Below are 19,749 nucleotides of genomic sequence, written 5' to 3'. Positions count from 1 at the left end.
TATGTGGTCATTATCGTCCCTGCCACTGAAGTGCATAGGAGGCAGGGTGCCAAAGGGTCAAAAGTAGGGTCCCTGGAGCCACACTCTGGCATTACCACTTCCTGGCACCATGAGTTTTGGCAAATTCCTCGGCCGAGGTTCCTCAGCTTCCTCATCTATAAATGGAGATTATAATAGCACTTGTCTCATATGGCTATGGAGATTAGATGACATCTAAATTTAAAGCACTTTAAACGGAGTCTGATTGATGGTAAATATTGTGAATAATAAGAGTTGTTATTATAATATTGGAGCTTTAATCCTTGGAGCAGTTTTGGTATTAGTGGTAATAACGAGAAGAGACAGGTCACAATCCTTCCACTCCCAATGACTAGCTGAGTGAACTTGAATAAGTTATTTCCCCTTCACAGGCCTCAGATGTCCACAATGATCTTACATCTAGTTCTTTACAGCTCTATAATTCTATGGTTTCAATCCCAAAGTTTAGAGACTAATGTTTCAAAAGAAACATCATCTAGCCCTGGCTGGTATAGCTCAGTGGACTGAGTGCAGGCCTGCAAACCACACGATCGCGGTTCGATTCCCAGTCAAGGGCACATGCCTGGGTTGCAGGCCAGTTCCCGGTTCCTGGCAGGAGACACACGAGAGGCAACCATACATTGATACTTCTCTCCCTCTCTCCTTCCCTTCCCCTCTAAAGATAAATAAATAAAATTTTAAAAAAATAAAGAAACATCATCTATAGTAAGGAATTCAGCTTATACTACCCAGGTCCTGTTAACTAGAGAACAAGGACAAGTTACTGTAAATAGGGGTCTCAGAGTACAAAATCTGCTCCAAAAGGTAAACTGAGCACCCACCTTAGTTACAGGGCTTGGCTTGGTCCCCTCGATTTCCACCCCACCCATTTCACTCCCAGGAAAATTGCCCTCTCTCTGTTCCTGACCTTGCGTGACAATATATATATATATATATATATATATATATATATATAGTTACTAATATATATATATAGTGTGTGTGTGTGTGTGTATGAAAAATACTGAATTATTTTCTGGAGGGTGAACTCCTTGTAATACAGGTTTCCCTGCTAGGTGGGTGTTCTAGGAACCCTCTGTATCAGTGTACCAGCTAGTGTTGTTGTGAGAGGCTGCATTTGGCCTCAGTGAGTGTTTTTTAAAGACGCAACACATTTGCCCGTTTCCTGATGGGTGATTTAGCAGCTCACCTGCCTACACTGTTCTGAGTGCTCTGCAGTTTTTTACTAAAAACAGCATGACCCCTGTGCCCTGCCTGCCTTATTCATTCAATCTCACCCCTGAGCAACCTTTTTTTGTTTCACTGGATATAAAATGTCCTCAAACGGAAATGTTTTGCTGATGTAGAAGAGGTGAAACAAAAAATGGCAGAAGCACTAAAAGGCATCAAAACCAACAAGTTCAAAAACTGTTTTGAGTAGTGAAAAAACATCTTTTTAAAAAATATTTTATGTATTTATTTATTTTTAGAGAGAGGGGAAGGGAAGGAGAAAGAGAGGAAGAGAAACATCAATGTGTGGTTGCCTCTCATGTGTACCCTACTGGGGACCTGGCCTACAACCCAGGCATGTGCTCTAACTGGGAATTGAACCAGTGACCCTTTGTTTCACAAGTCCAATCCACTGAGGAGCTATACCAGCTGGGGTGAAAAAACATCTTGATAGATATATTGCATCAAATGGAGAGTACTTTGAAGATGACTGAAGTTTAACATGTAAGAATAAATACACATTTTCTATAACTAAATTCTAGTTTGGGGATATATACACACATATATATATATGTATACATATATATATATTTCTTGCAACATATCAAGAACTTTATATGCATTTTTGGTAATATTCTCCACAACACTGTAAAATACCTGTTATTGTCTCCATTTTACTGATTGCTAAACTATGGGTGAGAAGTTTAATATAGAAACTTGCTTGACATCACACAAAAAAAGTCATGGAGCTATTTTTTAAAAACAAGGCCTGTTTGGAGTCTGAAGCCCAAAATCTGTCTCAGTCTCTGGGTGTCAGTCAGAACTGCTCTCCCTAGAGAGCCCCGAGATAATGAATGACCTTCACAGGCCCCTTTGCCATCCCTGTCCCTCCAGCTGCCCTTTGCAAGCTCTTATCTGTAAGTTCAGCCAGACCTTAGGCTCCAACCCCAATGCTGTTCCTGGACTTGGTGAATTCAAGAAGCCTTAATAAAGGCCAATTCTTAATGGCCTGGTAGCAAACCAATGCAATCTCTAGTCTCTTTCTGACGAGGAGGCCTAATTTTACCTGCTTGTTATTGATCTTGTAACAGACACCTGCCTGGCACCCCAGACTCAGGGAATGGGCCCCTGTGCTGACCCAAAGTATAATACTGCTCAAAATTCCCATTTCTCCTCTCTCCATAAATGACTGTCTGCATCCAGCTGTCTGCCTTTGATTCATCCAAGGCCTGCTGCTCCTTTTCCTATATATTTACTTAGCATTTATTGATCCCTGATATAAGCCATCCCCGTGCTTTCTTTGTCCATCCTGAGGATGCAAACATGTTATATTAACACATGCCTTTCTGCTACCAAGTACAATTAATCCATCTCCAATGATTGATTATTCAGTACAAATCAATAAGGCAAATCTTTACTATTAAATATTTTTTACACTCCAAATTGGGTTACAATTTTCAATTTAAAGTGTATTTATCTTCTCTTCTAGCCACAGATGAGATACAGCATATTAGATCTTATGGGTCAGCATAGATTATCCATTTTAAAAGGTGCCAGATGACTTCTTCAAGGTGCGTGTTCTATGAAAGGCAGAGCATCGCCCCAAAGAAGAGCTCAGCCAATAAGAAGAAAACAATGAGGTGCCCTAAGGACACTGAGAAGCAAAAGGATAGACTGTGGATTTACTCAGGCCTGGATTTTATCCTGTCTTAACCTCACACTAGCTTACTAGTACGGCACTTTAGAAAAATGGTCCCAAACTTGCCATCAACAGGTAGAGATATACAGCTAGATACAAATATTGTATATACACGATGATACAGGTATACATTTGCACATGCGTATACATATACGTATATTTTGGATTCTGTGACTGCTTGATCTACACAATACAGTAGAAAGGAGGCTATGCCAGTTTCCAGGCCCAGGCTTTCGAGGCTGGCACCTTCCACTTTCTGTCTCTTAAGATGCTTGATCCTAGAGCCCAGCCACCACGCTGTGGGGAAGTCCAAGCTACCCAACAGAGACGCCACATTGTAGAGCGAAGTCACACTGTAGCACCCTTACCAGCTGTGTGAGTGAGCCCTGCTGGAAAAGAACGACCCAGACCCAGTGGAGCTGACCCAGCTGGCTCCACATATAGCTGAACGAGCTGGTTCCACCAACTCTCACCCAAGTTCCAGGTTCATGTGCAAAATAAACAATTGTTTCAAGCCACTAAGTTTGGGGTGGTTTTTCTAACGCAGCACAAACTGGAACACTGGTGGCCAAGTCCCTTAACCCTCTTTGAGTTTCATATCCTCATATATAAAATGGGGATAATAATAATACTTAACTCAGAGGGTTTATCAAGAGGATTTAAAAGAGATAGTGAACTTGAAGTGTCTACCCTATATTTAGCACTCTGAGTGTCCTAGATCCAATCCCCCAGAAGCTGGTCCTGAGATGAGGATGCCTGTACACACTATTTGTTCAGGAAGTGCTCCCAGGATTAAGAATGTGGGGAACACAGGCGTGAAAGGGGAAGAAGCAGAGCATCGGTGCAATTTCGGGCCCAGTTTGTAGAGAGTGGCTTCTGTCTACAAACAGAAGCCCCCTTCCCTACCTTCTGCAGGAGAACTCTGGAGTATAATTTGCCCTGCATGAAGGGAACTAGGCTTTCGTGCCCCTGAATCCAACAGTCATTGGACAAGGGATGTTCCTAGGGAATGTAAATGCCAAGGCAATCCTTGTGGCCAAGCAGGCCCTAGCAGCCTGAGGGAAGGAGCCTGAGACACAGTCTGGGCAGAACGGAGAGAAGGGGGTGAGCTACAGATAGTGGCTATTGGAAATGAAAAAACACCAAAGCCTCTTCTGTTGCACTTACCCCTCTCCGACACACGTGCACTCATGATCATTACAGAGCTGTTCAGGGAGAACTGGGTAGAACACCCACATCATGCAAGGCACAGACACACTCAGAAATGCTAGTTCTCATGAGGATGTACCTTACCAAGAGCCACCCTGCTCCCTAAGAGGAGTCTAACTGAATGAATTAGGAGGTGTTCTCCATGAGAAGATTTACACCAGTAAGTCAGGGAGTAGTAAATAAAAGCAGCAGATTAGTGCAATATTACTAAATCCCATTATTCAGGTCCCTGCCTGGCAGATTTAACAAATGAGATCTATCTCTTCTTGGTGGATGCACAAGCATAAGTACCATCTAAATCAAGTCTGCAGAAAATAAACTGACCTGATGGATAGCTATCCTTTAGCTCAGCATCAGCAACACATGGAGGATTTGGAGGAATTTGTGCCAGGAATCAGAGAATATAGTATTTGTCTTGAATTAACTAATTTTTATAATCAGTGTACCGTGAGTGATACGCTCCTGCCAAAGTAGATTTGCGACCTGCCTGAAGTACCAATTATGTTCCAATTTATACAGTAAAATTTGTTTGGTAATATGAGGTGCTGCCGCAATTTTAACACATCAGCAAAGATGGAAATCAATTTATTTTCCTTAGTATTTGGCAACAAACTTCGTAAGTAAAAAAAAGAAAACGTGGGATTTCTAGAACTAGGCAAGCCTTTCGCTTTAACCTTTTCTACTTCCGGGCTGCTGGCTGAGAGCAGGGTTTGTCCCCCTGTGGTTCCACTCTGACCCGAGACCAAGTTAGTGGCCCCTGGGCCGCTAGCTTCTTCAGTTGTTGGGAAGAGCGAGGTCTTCAGGACAGGCCTGTTTCTGAGTTGATGGGCTGGAGCTGAACTTGAAAAGTGTGTCAGAGATGGCTACGCATTATTTTACCTGGCAAAGGAAGTGGGGCAGACATTGGCATTCCTACTTTAGAAATAAGGAAACAAGTCTCAAATATGACCAAGGATTTGCCAACAATAACAGTGAGACCCAAGTTTTAGATCTTCTGATAATAAATCCTGATTTCTGTCTCTGAGAGGAATTTGATGGGTCAGTCACTGTGTAAACCTGCCCTGTCTTCCGAGAAGATGAGAACATGAGGTCACGGAGACAAGTAGGAGCAGGCCAGGCAGAGGGAAGGGGAGGGAACTGCAAGCACAGCAAACGTGAGCAAGAACAGGGAGACTTACAAGCACGTGGCGAGACACCCAGTTTCCACTTGAGACAGAGAAATCGGGGAAGAACCTCACTTACACTTAACTATTTTAAAGGGCAAACAGCACATCCCAAACTTCACTGAAACCATCAGAGTTGACGTAACAGGACAACCAGCTAACCCAAAACCTATGGAAAGACGGGTGCTTTCGAGGAGAGATGATAAGTCACAAGCTCTTGCTTACCTAGGAGGGATACTATTGGACATTGGAGAATTCAGCTAAAATTGTTAACAAATTGGTAGAGGCCAAGTACAAGCTAGTGAGAGTGTTCAGAACCCCTGGGGGCCAGTGAGTACACAAGAAATCCACACGCACTTGCATCCTCTTCTTTATGGACCTAACTGGGCACTTAAAAAATTCTGACAAGAGGCCCGAGAAACCATCCCTCACTCGACAGTCCTGGGGGGAGAAAACAGCGGCTGCTGCAGGAAACACAAGCAACCCAACCCAGACCCTAGCGCTCTGTCTCCCCAGATGAACAAACGCTTTAAAATGGAGAAGAACAGCACACACTGTGGCCTTAGGGCGAGGGAGAAAAGAACAGAAACAAGAACCCTCTACTCCCCGGGGGTGGGGCAGTAATGCCTCCTGAGCCAGAACCACCTCTGGGAGGGGGCGGAAGCCCTGAGATCACCCAGGGGCAGAGCGCCTCTCTGGTGACGTCTAAATAGCCAGGACGACAGAGAACACCTCTCCACTCCCCACCACTTCCCGCGGCCAGGCTAGCAAGCAGCCAGTAACAAGTAACAATCAAATATTGCTGACTTGGGAGAGTGCTCAGAGAGACTCTCATGGAGGCACAACTCAAAGAGAGTTCTGAAACCTGAGAACGGAGAAAACATTAAGAAAAACCTGACAAAACAGCCTTCACCCTAAACCCAGGCAAAGCCAGAGAAATTTTAAATTCTACTGTAGTGCACTGAGGCTAACCACGGCACAAAAAATATTTACAGTCACCACAACACTGTACAAAATGTCCAGCCTTTTAAACTTATAAGAACAGCTACTACCCTTGATCTCAGCCAAAGGCGTGAGAAGCAATAAAATGTCCAGCTTTTTAAAAAATGACAAGGCATATGGAAAAGAAGAAGAAAACAATATTATCAAGCTACAAATTCCCCCCCCAAATTAGCATATTATTAAAAATGCTGAAAACACAGCATAATTTTTAAAATCTTTAAGAGAGCCAGAGGACAAAAGATACATTACATACAAAGGGACAAAGACGGCAATTACAGGGGACTTCTTGTCAGGAGCCAAGCAGGCCTGAAGACAAAGGAGTAACACATTTAAAGTGCTAAAAAGAAAAACTGTTAACCAGAATTCAATATGCAGAAAAAAATATCTTCCAAAAATGAAGTAGACATACTTTCTCAACCAACAAAGACCCAAAGAATGCATTGCCAGCAGACCTTCAGTGTAATGAATATTAAGGGGAAATTCTCAAGCAAAAGCAATACTTGGCCAGAGATAACCTTAGATCGCACAAAGAAATGACAAGCATTAAAATGGAATAAAAGACAGAAAACTGTACTTGAACAAGAATTAAATAAAAAATTATTTTTAAAAAATGGAATAAATAAAGGTAAAATATTTTTTCTTATTTTAATGACTCTAAAAATAGCTGGTTTTAGAGTAAAAATAGTAGCAATGTATTATGTTTATATCATATGTAAATAAAAATGTAACAATGTACAAAGGATGAAAGGGAAGAATTGAGACTAGACTCATAGGGTCCTGACATCACACACAGAGGTATAATATTATTTGAAAATGTACTCTGATTAACTACAACTTGTACATTGCACACCTATTGGCAATCACAAAAAAATTTTAAAAGGAAAGGCATGCATAATAAGGCATTGGTGTTGATAAAGTGGAATCATATATTTTTTATTATTCTAACAAGGTAAAAAATAGGAAAAACTTTTAAAACAAATGGAAAAATAGAAAACAGTGTTGGTACAATTGATGGTAGATTTTAAAGCAACCATATTAATAGCAACACTAATTATACATGGTCTAAACTGATAGATTGAAATGCAGATATTGTCTAATGATATTAAAAAAGCAAGACCAATCATAACAAAAAAGCAGTCAAACTAAAGGGAAAATGACAAATCTATAATTATACTTGGGGGCTTCAATGCTCCTTCATCAGGAATTCCAAGAACAAAAAGATAGAACATCAGCACGAAACAGCACGATCACCCAACTAACACTAATTGATGGGACGCTTCACCTAACAGAAGCAGGAAATGTTGTTTTCAAGATGAACATAGGCTGTTCACGAGACAAGCCATGTTCTGGACCAGTACACTACCCTCGACAAATTTAAAGGAATAGAAATCATACAAAACATGTCCCCTAAGCATAACAGAATTACACTAAACACTGTAATAGAAGGATCCCAGACACAGTTTAACTAGAAACCTCAGAACACCAGGTTCGGAAGCTCAGTGGGCTTCTGGGCTATGCTGGTTTCAAAGCATGTGTTGCCCGGGGTGATTAAGACACAGGAAAGCTTTACACTTCATTCTGAAGTTAACACACACAGCAAAAAAACAAAAAAAAAAAACCAATTCAGTGGTCACAGTCTTTCCCACCCATCAGGAAACACCAAGGCTTTGCTTTGACTTGCGATGTATATGCATAGAAAGGCTGTGGAATAATGACTGATGTCTGGGAATCCAGATGCAGGGCCCCCTGCTGCTTGTGCAGGCTCTGGTTCCTCCCTTTCCTCTCTCAGGTCACCCAGTGCAAGCGGTACAGTGTGATAACTCGGCCCTCGGGCCTTAAAGACCTAGAAAGAGAGGCCCAATTCTTGTCCCCTGTTCACCAGCTGGGTGGTTATGAGTGTATTACTTAAACTCTCTAAATTTCGTTTGTTCACCTGTCAAGTGGAGACAACGCCTGTCTGAGCCGGCTTCGTGAGGAGTGAACGAAGGTGATGCACAAAAGCCCAGGGCGTATGGACCACAGCAGGTGCTCAGTGGTTCCGGCCATTATTATCCATTATTTTCATTCCTAGGAAAGACATTCTCTGGGGGAGTTCTCCATCAGGCTAAAATGCACGTGCTGTTTAGAGACCATTTATTTAAATTTGGAACCTGTCAAGAGACATAACATCTATAGGTAGGAAGCGATGAAATCTGCCGTGGTTTCCTGTCTCCTCTTTGGCAAGGTCAGGGAGAACAAAATGCAGCCCAAACACAGGGCCGCCTGCACACACTCACAGGCCGCGCCTGCCCCGCTCCTGACCGCCGGGGTTGCTTCCTCTGCCTGCTTGTTGGTGCTCGGAATTCTTTAACCGAAACACTGTCATTCCACAACAGAAATGTGACTTAAAATATATGTAGTACTGGGATGGGTGATACAGTATATTACATTTCTATTGATGGAGAAAAGCAGGTTTTACATAAGGGGAAAAAGTGCCTTTTATGGGGAAGAGTGAACAATTAGGAGGTTCTCCCTGAAAAAGAGAGACAGTGCATCCTGAAGACCTCTTGAACCCAAGGAAAAAAGACAAATGAATAAAACTAGAAGGATCCTGGAGGCACACAGACCAGAGACCGACAACACCAGGCCTCAGACTAGGTTGTTAGAGTCACCTAGAGTGTCACCTGGAGTGTCAGACACACAGACTCCGGGGCTCCAGGCTAGAACCACTGCATCTGAACGGGGAGGGAAGGGGTGATGGGATTTTAATAAGCAGGAGGAGCCACATGTGGGAATGACGCATCGATGCCAACTTTTCACTTTACAGAGGACAAAACGGAGCCCAGGATAATGAAGTAACTTTGTCTGGGTCCACCTCACAGCTGTTTTCAACACACGTGGCTCAGCTGTAACTGTGGGAGTGAGAAAGCAGTGTGAGCCGGCAACTCTGCTCACTCTCCCACCTGCCCCCTAATGGTCCACCAAGGACATTACACATGTGGACAGCATCACCTTCCTGTGATCCCAGTCTCTCTGTGCTATCCATAGTGACACCTTTCTCAGGATGGCTGATCTAAGTCCAAACTGTACTCTGAGTTCAACTTCTTGATTATACCCTCAACTTATCTCCAAATGATAAAACCTATCAGTGGTGGAAATGTCATATTTGGCCAATAGCTGGCAGTGGTGATTAGAGCACACACTAACAAGAGAAAGTAGCAGGAGGCAAAAAATGAATCAAAAGGGAACAAAGTGACCTCTAACCAACTGCAAAACACAGGTCAATAAGCCGAGAAAATCAATGGAGTGAAAATGGTCTGCTCAGGAAAATCAATAGAGTGCAAATCAACCGCATTCAGGCCTGTGGCCTTGCACGTGGCCCTGACCCCAAAGTTGAACTGCATCTTTCCTGCTTCCCAAAGACAGCTCCTCATTCCCACCTCACACCACTCTCCTCAACATCTGCCTCTTTCCTCAAATGTACATTTCTCCCTGAAATGCCTTGTCACTACACAAAAAGGTCCCCTCTCCATCCTCCCATGGCCACCGCTCTGACCAAGCACCTCATCATTTTATGTCCAAATTATTTTCGGAGTCTGTTCTCTCTGCTTTCATCCTGACCCTGGTACCACCCTGGCCTATGAAGCTCAGGAAAACCTGCCTCCTCTGTCTCCCATTATGCCCTTATATGACTCCCCTGCCCATCAGGCAGACCTCCTCTTTATGCCTGCCTGAAACTCAAAGCTTTTTTTTTTTAGACTGGTCCTCAGAATACCTGTTCTCCTCACTCCCTGAATATTCAGCTCTTCTACCTGCTTTGGTGTGTGAGCTAAAGAGACCCCTTCTCTACTAAGTCTTCCTGGAATATCAGCATCCCCCAAAGATTTCTCTCTCTCAGTACCAATGGAACTTTTCATCTGCACCCCTCACTTCTATATTGTAGAGAACCACTTCACATGGCGTGTAAATGGAGCTCAGCCCTCACATGGAAAACCAGTGGGCTGCGTGTGGCACATAGGACCACGCTCATGGAGAGGTTTTCCTGTGGGGAATCAGGCTTGCATTGTACCTAGACTGCTTTGAGACTTGCTTTTGCTAAAACTCGGTCATCCTGAATTGAGGCAGCAAGGGTTTGCTGTAGCTTCCTAAAGTCTGTGCTAAACCTCCCAAGTATGGAGTGTGGCCAGATCAACCACTTTTCCCCTTGGTCTACAACATCCTTCCCTTTGAAGTAATTAGCAACATTCTTTCCTTTGTTATCTGTAAAAGGTAGTCCCCTACAGTGAACCTGTGCATAGTAAATGAGGACTCCCCTCCATGTGATATACCCAGAGAAGCAATAAAAGCCAGGCCAGGCAGGGACTGGGCTCTTGGGCTCTCTGGCCCTCTCACCTGTTCTCCCTCAGAAAGTAGCCATGCCTTTTTCTCCACAGGACTTCTGTTGTCCGTGTGTATTTGTTCATGAGCAGCAACAACATACACAGATCTTGCTGGCCAGGATCCGCCACAGTATATGAAGCAATTCCTGCTTTCACTGTTACCATGTTGGGGGTTAGAGGCAAGAGGTGGTACCACTACAATATTCCCAGCTCTTGGAGGAAGGAGCATGGGGTGGAAAGCACGCTGGGATGAGACACAGGAGTTGTTGGCTCCATTCAGCCCCTGCCTCTAATTACCGTGGGTCCCTGGGCCAGTGATTAAACCTCTCAGGACTTTTCTATACAATGAGATCGTTGTACAGAAGATAGCTCTGTGGTTCCTTCTCATTCTAGTATTCTAGACTTTCAAGGCAAGAATTGTCTCTTTCAATATTCCCCATAACATTTTTTAGCTCTTTGCTCTTAATCTTCCTTAACCTCCTAAAATTCTCTTTCCTAATTTATTAATGAGGTTGGTAATAATACCTTCTTCGTAGAATTTTGAGAGACTTGTAGAATATATGGCTTGTAAGATTCATAACAGAGTCCTGACACAAAGTAAGGGCTTTATGAATTTTTGTTATTATTATTAAACACTAGAAATATATATAAATATCTTAGATGAATAAATAAAAAGAACCTTTAAAAATAACTATTATTTGAGGCTAAAAAGAAATCTCGAGAACAATTAATGGCTATTCAAATAATAAAGCACATTATTTTTCTGTTTAAAACAGGAAACATTTTCTTTTCCTGAGCTACAGAGTCTCATTTATGACAGCCCACCTGCATCTACATTGAGAGCAGAAGCTCAGAGCAATTTCTGTAGCCCACCCACCATGCGGGATAGTGGGTCCCAGGGTGGCCAGGGAAAGATATCCTTGCCTACCCAAGATGGCACTCCTGGAGGTCAAAGTTGCTGTCCTTTGCCACAAATTGGAAGAAAAACATTGCCTTTAGAAAATCGACAGTTACTTTAGCCTGAGACTCAAAGATGGTGCTCCTTGAGAATACAGTGAGGAGAAGTCTATAGTTCAGAGGCTCCTGGTGCCTGGCTGACAAGTTATTAAAATGTCAGTGCGTTCATTGAGTGAACGAATCCTTTTCCTTCTGAGAGCAAATTCACTTGATGCTGCTTCTCTCAGAGTCAGAACATAGTGAAATCTCACCCAGTGGTGCTCATTGACTCAGCCAGCCAATTCCAAAGCCGAGGAAGCGTGTCCCGAGGCGGCCCCCGGAGATGAGGCCGCACCCCGAGCTGAGCCACTGGGAGGAAGAGTCTCCACTCAACCAATAGGCAAGTTTCGGGAGGAACCATGACAACGCCAGCCGCCCCAGTGGCTATAAGACAAGACAGTCCTGGCATAAAACAGTACTCAAGGAAACGGGGTTAGGCCGTCGGGAGCCGGGTGGGAAGCCAGAATGCCTGGCATGTCAGAATTTGAATGACCCAGACTAGTTTGGGGGAGAGTCGCAATGTCCTCCTCAGAAATATAACAACTTACTACATTCATAGAAGAAAGGGCTACACACACCAAAAAAAGTTTTTACTACTGTCTGTGATTCCAAAGATTTAAAGCATTGCTTCAGCCCTGGCTGGTGTGGCTCAGTGGATTGAGGGCCAGCCTGTGAACTGAAAGGTCATCAGTTTGATTCCCAGTCAGGGCACATGCCTGGGTTGCAGGCCGGGTCCCCAGGTGGGGGTGTGCAAGAGGTAACTTATCTCTGTATCTCTCACATGTCAATGTTTCTCTCTCTTTCTTTCTCCCTCCATTTCCCTCTCTCTAAAAAAAAAAGTAAACAAATAAAATATTTTAAAAGTATTGCTTCAAGTGTCCCCCCCCAAATAATGTAAAAATAAAAAACCAACATGCTTCCTCTCCTTTGTTGGAATTCTACTCCCGGGGCTGGGAGGCGGGTATGAGTGAAAGATGTACAAGGTGATTAAAGACGAAATAAACACTATTAAAAATGCATTATCCAGTAACTACCTTATAGATGAACAGTTTGTAAAGGAACCGTCCCAGTGTTTCTATAATCCCACATATGTTCAGTATGCATATGCTCAGTATGCTCAGGATTATAGAAATCCTACATATGGGATTTCGTAGGATCCACCTCAATCCTGAAACTGAATCTATTCCAGACCCTTTGCAGGTTGAGGGTCAAAACGGCAGCTACAGCGCCTTCCTTCATTTACTCAGCATCACAGGGAAGGGGGAATAAACACAAGCTTCTCGAATGCTCTCTGCAAGAAGTCAAATGGTGTGATGCCCAGGGATAAGTTCAACCACTGTTCAATTGTTTTCATCACTTATGATTTTATAGGGTATGTGTGTCGATATCAGCTATATAAAACGCAAGAAGAAAACTCAAGCAAAATTTATTTGGTAACAAGGGAATGCTGAAAGTGTGTACCGTCTACCGTAGTGATGTCATGGGAGAACAAGGGGAAAGGAGAAAACAGTGTTATAAAGGAGAAAATGTTATAAAAGTCATACAGCAGAAAATACTGTGTTTAGGGCCCAAATAATAGTCACAGGTCATCTCTGTGCCTCTTACCAAATGTTAAGACGTTGCATAAGTCCTTCTGTTCGCTATAAAATTCCCCTATAAAACTGAGAAAATAGTAACTGCTCCTTGTAAAATCAAAATATTATTTTTTCCATGCAGAGTCACAGGGAGCCAAGTGGAAAGACCTATCAGTGGTAAACCCAGAATCTTGATATTTAACAGATTTCTGAATCGATGTTAAAGATCTGTTATTTATGTTAGAATATTCTGCCCTGACTGGTGTAGCTCAGTGGATTGAGCACAGGCCTGCGAACCACATGATCGCGGTTCGATTCCCAGTCAGGGTACATGCCTGGGTTGCAGGCCAGTTCCCAGCAGGGGACTCACGAGAGGGAACCACACATTGATATTCCTTTCCTTCCCGTCTAAAGATAAATAAATAAAATCTTTAAAAAATATATTCTAGTTTCAGGGTGACCAGCACGATCCTGGGCATGAAATAAAATGCTAGCCCCTGAGTCCCTGAGTCCCCGAGCCCCAGAGTCTCTGAGTCCCTGAGTCAGAAAGACCCTGCGATACAGTGAGAATCCAACACAGGACTCCTGTCATGGAAGCCAGGACTGAACGTATGGGTGCTCCTGTCTTTTGTAAGTAAGGTACAAGGGCAACAACTCATTTTTATTTCCTTTCCTATAGAAAGTCTCATGGCCTGGTCTCCTGGCTACTTTTCATATCTCAAAAGGAGGAAGATGAACTAACTAGCTTAGTCCTCCTTCTGCAACAGACACCGGAAACTTTGTACTATATTGTGTTTCTTTGGTCTCTGAGTGTCAACCACAATTGAAGGGCCCTGGGTCTAGAAAGCCACTGACTTTGAAAGAGAGAAGCCAAAGTGACAAGTTCAATCCTAGTGCTTACGGGAATCGCGTTCCCAGCCCATGGTGATGGTCTCTGAGTCTGCCGCCTATGTAGTTTCAGCAAGTCTCATGGCCCTGCCCTCCCCTCGGTGTCCAGGCCCTCTGTTGTGCCGAGGCTGCTAGCCAAGGGACCAATTAGTGTCAACAGTGATGCCAACACTTGCCTGGTGAGTCCTGCATCCAGCCACATCTTCCTAATGAAGCTCTGAACTATTTAATTAGGAGCTGCTCTGACAATTCTGTCCTTGTCACATCAGCAATAGATTGGAACACCAGGGAGAAAATTTCCATTGAACCCACGCCACGGCATTTGCTCTGTAAATTGAGATGAGTGGGATGTATTCACCTTGCTAATGCACAGAAATAAAAGGTAATGCCGTCTCTCACTGCATCAAATGGGAAGGTATAAAGACACAGCCGTGCCTAAAACAGAGGGTGTTTGTTTTCCTGCCCAACCAAGTAGTTGTGTGCTCACCGTGTCTCCTGTTTGAGACATACATGTGCTGTGCTCAGGACCTGGCCTTTAGAGGCAGAGACACCTCGGTTTGAATTCTGCTCGGGCCTTTACTCGCTGCCTAACCTTCATTAGATTCCTAACGTCTCTGAGCCTCAGTTTTCTCACCTGTTAAATACAGATAATTATGCCTACCTCTGAAGCTGTTCTAATGGTTAAAATAAACAAGAAATACATATAAAGCACTAAGCATAAGTGCTAAACAGAGTAAAGGATTCTTCTGATTACTGTCACATCTAATGTCCTATGTTCTAAGTTAAAAGCGGAATTCCACACTGCAATAAGCACTATCTTTGGTCGGCCTCCCCCATTTCCTACTCCAGACACTTCTCTTTTCTAACCTGTTACTCAATGAGTCCTTGCATAATGTACAGTCAGTGTGGGGAAAGTCCAGCTATTGTTAATAAAACCAGAACGGTTTGTGCAACATTGATGTAACCGGAAGGGCAAGGAGAGTGGACTAGAATGCACATGTGTGAACAATGACGACTTCACTGCACTAGTCAGTGGGGGTGGTTGATGCCGTCGAGTGAGCATGTGTACTATGTGGCTGTCACATTCAAAATGACTGAGTGAGTACAGTAATAAAGGTGCATCAAATTGTGCATTAAACTTGAATAATCCTCCACAAAAACTATTCGGATAATTCAGAAGGCTGCAGTTATGGGCAACTGGTTAATGGCAGCTTCATCACTATAATATGCCTGCTCATGCATCACATCTCATACAGAGTTTTTTGGAAAAACATCAAATCACCCAGGTGACTCAGCCCCTCTACAGCTCATATTTGGTGCCCTGCAACTTCTGGCTTTTCCAAAAACTAAAATCACTTTTGAAAAGGAAGAGATTTCAGACTAGCAATGAGATTCAAAAAAATAGGACGGGGCTGCTGATGGTGACTGGGAGAACAATGTGAGGACCCAAAGTGCCTACTTTGAAGGAGACTGAGGTGTCATTGTCCTGTGTACAATGCTTCTTGTATCTTGCATCTTCTTCAATAAATGTCCCTATTTTTCACATTACATGGCTGGGTACCTTCTAGACAGACCTCATTGGTTTCAGCCACACTACCACCGCAATTGTCCTCCTCGACCGATTCCAGTATATAGGTAATTTTTAAACAGTGTGGCTCCAAAGCCTGAACTCCAAGTCACTATCACAAAGTACAGTGAGTCTTTGAACTGGATAGCTTGCTCACTAGTTCAGTCTTGGACCCTATTAACCTTTCAGCAACCATTCCACATGGGGGTGGGAAAGGCCCTTCTCACCCAAGGGCCAAGAAAAGGTAATTTATGTAGAAAAACATAACCTACTCCACCCATTTCAGTTTTTACTAAATGGAGAAGAAATGAGATCTTGAGTGATATAATCCATTATGATGATTGCATTCTTTGAAAAGATTAGGGTGCTTACCACAAAATACAAAACAGTAATCAGCATCTCTACTGATGAAAATTCAGGAAGGAGAGTTGGAAATTTGGAAGGCGATGATTCTGCTAGTCTTGGGAAACAGAGTATTGGGATAAAGTCTGACAATCAATGAAAATAAAAATAAAGAGTAAAACTGACAGAGTAAAATTTCACTGATTCTTCCCTTTTAGTTCAAAGTAAACAAAAGAAAATGTAGATCTTTTCCAGAGCTAAAATTACCGTAACAAAACAAGTGTGATGGGGTTTCTTTCTTTTTCTAAGGGTGACCTTTTTAAACACAATCCTTTTACCCTCAAAACCATCACTCCTCCTCCCGAAGGTGCCCGAGCAGGCCTGTTGCCCATCGGCAGAGAAACGAGGTTCCAGCAAAAGGACCTGCAATTACTTCGTGATCATAGCACAAGAGAAGATTAATTGGGAGCAAGATCAATTTAGAATCTTTCATTCCCCATTCAATTTGTACTCAGGTCAATAGTAATTTTTTCGTTGAATTTATTGGGGTGACATTTTAAATAAATTTATATACGTTTCCAGTGTTCAATTCTATAATACACCATCTATATATCGTATTGTGTGTTCACTACCCCGAGTCAAACCTTCTTCCATCACCATTTACCACCCCCATTTCCTCTTCTACCTCCCTCTAGCATTTCTGGTAATCACTCTACCTCTGTCTGTATCTATGACTTTGTGTGTGTGTGTGTGTGTGTGTGTGTGTTGCTTAATCTCTTCACCTTTTCCACCCAGCCCCCCAAACTCCCTCCTCTGTGACAGCTGTCAGTGTGTTTATATTTTTGGTTATTCATTTATTTTGTTTATTAGATTCGACATTTGAGTGAAATCATATGGTACTTTTCTTTCTCTGACTGGCTGATTTCACTTAGCATAATGTTCTCTAGGTCCATTCATGCTGTTGAAGAGTAAGATTTCCTTCCTTTTTGCAGATAAGCAGTATTCTGTTGTGTCAATGTATCACAGCTTCTTATCCACTCATCTACTGATGGACACTTGGGCTGCTTCCAAACCTTGGCTACTGTAAACAATGCTGCAATGAGCATAGGAGTGCATATATTCTTTTAAATTAGTGTTTAATAATAATTTTTTGAAAAATCTGTCAGGGATTTTCATGTTCCATGTCATACTAATGCAGCTGGCACACTTGCTAAGCCCTTATGTCCCTACAGAGCTAGGCAGAGAAAGAAGAAAGAACAGCTTCACTAAGCTGAGTTTTGCTGAGAGCATGAGCAACCGGTTAGCACAAACAGAACTCAATGATGACAAAGATGGGAAGTCAAAACTCTTGCACACTGACAAAGGAGCGTTGTCACTAAGTATGAGGCAACTAAGAATTCCTTAGCAATCCCATCAGAAGGGCGAACCGATAGGGAAGGTAAAATCATCTGTCCCCTCAACCTGAACATGGAACGAGGACTCCAGAGGCCCAACTGTTATAAACTAGGGTCTCTCTTTGGGAAATGAAACAGACAGAGAATGAATGACACAGAGAGACAGACAGCCTGAGGGAGCCCAGAGAGAGAAAGGACACAGCGAAGTTATAATTCAAGAAGTTGAAAGAGAGATAGAGGTGGGGAGGCAGGAAGGCAAGAGGCCCAGAGTGAGGGAAAGAGAAAAGCGATGAAAGGAAATCAAAAGCAGAATGAACGTCAGAGGAAAGGCATTTGTTGGGCAGGCTAAAGAAAACCTGAAAGAAAGGAAAATAATGGAAATCAAAATAAAAATAAGGTGGAATGGATCAACCAAGTCTGGGCTGCAGAGACACTGAGAACATGATGAAGCACAAGGTCTTGTCCTTCATGCAATTCCCCAGGGGACCTGGCAGTTGCCCAAAGCTATTCATGTTTGCTTTCCGAAATATGGGGTCAGGCTTTCCAAGACTTTGCTGTCAGGCAGGTCCTGAATCAGATCTTTGGTCAAGACAAAAAGCTTAGTTTGCAAATCTGCAAAATGGCAGTAATGCTTCACTGGATTATTGTAAGGATTAAATATAATAAAGTATACAAAATCCCATCATAATATCTGACACATAGTGGGTGTCTTACGAGTGTTAGTCTCTTTTTCCCATATTAGGCATTCTACCCTGGACATTTTAGTCATTAATAATTCTCTACACTGCCTGCCAGCCCCACTGCAAAGCCTGGCTTCTGACTCTAAGTTCTTTAAGGGCAGAACCTGTGTCTGGTTCACAAGAGAATCCTCAGTGCCTTGCACAGTGCTAAGCACCAGGCCAACTCAATACCTGAATACATGAATGCTTATTGACTGAACCAACCAACACACAAATGAGTTAATAAAAAAACAGTCGTCCTGTGGGGGAAGATTTAGTTACTACACAATCAGAATTCAGTGTAGAAAACAGAAACTACCCCAGGTAATTCCAGCAGAGAGCTTAATATTGGGGGCCACTGGAGGCTTAAAAGACATTGGAAAGACTGAAGAAACATCAGTCAGAGAGCTGCCGCTCAAATATTGATTTCAAGGCTACTCCACCATGACAAGCCATAGATCAGGAGTCTGCTGCTGTGGCCATGGCCACCACTACCCCTCATACTCACACACTGGTGACTAGCCAGGAATTCTGATTCAGTCAACCCCGCTCTTCCAAATCTTGCATGTTGTGAACCCAGCTTGCCAGAAACAGCAGCTGTAGTAAAATGGCCTCTGCCTCCTTTCTTCCCAATCTCAGCCTGAGTACACCTAATTGGAAGAACAAAATGTGCATCTCTGAGTCTGGGACACGCAGCTTTTGTAGCTTTCTAACGTACTGTACTAGAAAGAGGGTGGAGTGAAGAATGAAAGAGTCGAGCTAGGTCCAAAGGTTTTTTTTTTTTTCAGTCTAATGAGAAAACAGGTTTCAGGGGATAAGAGGACAAAAGCAAGAGAAAAATCAGGAAGGGCTAAGAGAAACACATGAGTACACTATGGCCTTGATTTTCTAGTATTGTTTCTACTCAAAGGCGTGGGCCCATCATCAGACCTTGTGTCTATTTTTGGGTTTACAAAATTGCTAACATCAGTTACAAAAAACTAAATTCACCCCGTTCCTCAAATATCATTCCTTCTATGACTTCATCTGCATAGAAGACAGTTAGTATTCTGGAAAAAAAATTACAGTGATTTGAGATGAGGATCTGTCCTACCAAATGTTTTCTCAGAATCTTGAAAACATTCCCATCTGTTGCATAGAGGAAGCATGTTTTCCAGACCAACTTCTGAATAAATCACAAGCTGTGGCAGCCATGAGAATGGGCCTGACGCTCTCCCAACTGCAGGGAGTGTAACTGACCGAGAGCCTCAAGCTGCTGCTGGCCCTGCCGCCCACAGAAATTCAGCGCTGCCCTGGCTCCAAGGCTACTCTTCCCACAAGCTGCTTCTAGGCAATCACTAAGCACAGAAAAGGCAGTCCCACATCAAAGCAGAACTCACTTGATGGGTGACTTTGGCTGAAGGATTTCCCCAGAGCCTTGCCAAACTTTCCTTAGAAATTTCCGTAGCCTGCTCAGCAGTCTAGGATGCTTTTATTCAACCGTTCTTTCCTCTACCCTTCCTTCGAAGTCAGACTTGCATTCTGATCTACAGGCTCTCTCGTACACTCTCAGCTTCCTCCTATTTCCTCTGACATTTTTAAAAATAAAAT

At 43.0% G+C, this 19,749-nt stretch overlaps 1 long non-coding RNA gene across 1 annotated transcript in view; it reads right to left on the bottom strand.

Annotated features, from left to right (window-relative positions):
- Positions 1-18,803, bottom strand: part of LOC118976803 (uncharacterized) — a 34,639-nt gene extending 15,836 nt beyond the window's left edge. The window contains exon 1 of the long non-coding RNA XR_005064348.1: positions 18,668-18,803. This is a non-coding gene — a long non-coding RNA (uncharacterized LOC118976803). The remainder of the gene's footprint in view (positions 1-18,667) is intronic.
- Between the last annotated feature and the right edge of the window lie 946 nt (positions 18,804-19,749).

The sequence above is a fragment of the Sturnira hondurensis genome, unplaced genomic scaffold (assembly GCF_014824575.4).
Source record: "Sturnira hondurensis isolate 20B ecotype Veracruz unplaced genomic scaffold, ASM1482457v3 Scaffold0021143, whole genome shotgun sequence".
Taxonomy (NCBI): domain Eukaryota; kingdom Metazoa; phylum Chordata; class Mammalia; order Chiroptera; family Phyllostomidae; genus Sturnira; species Sturnira hondurensis.
The sequence above is the reverse complement of the archived record's forward strand: the minus strand, read 5'-3'. Positions and strand labels throughout refer to the sequence as shown.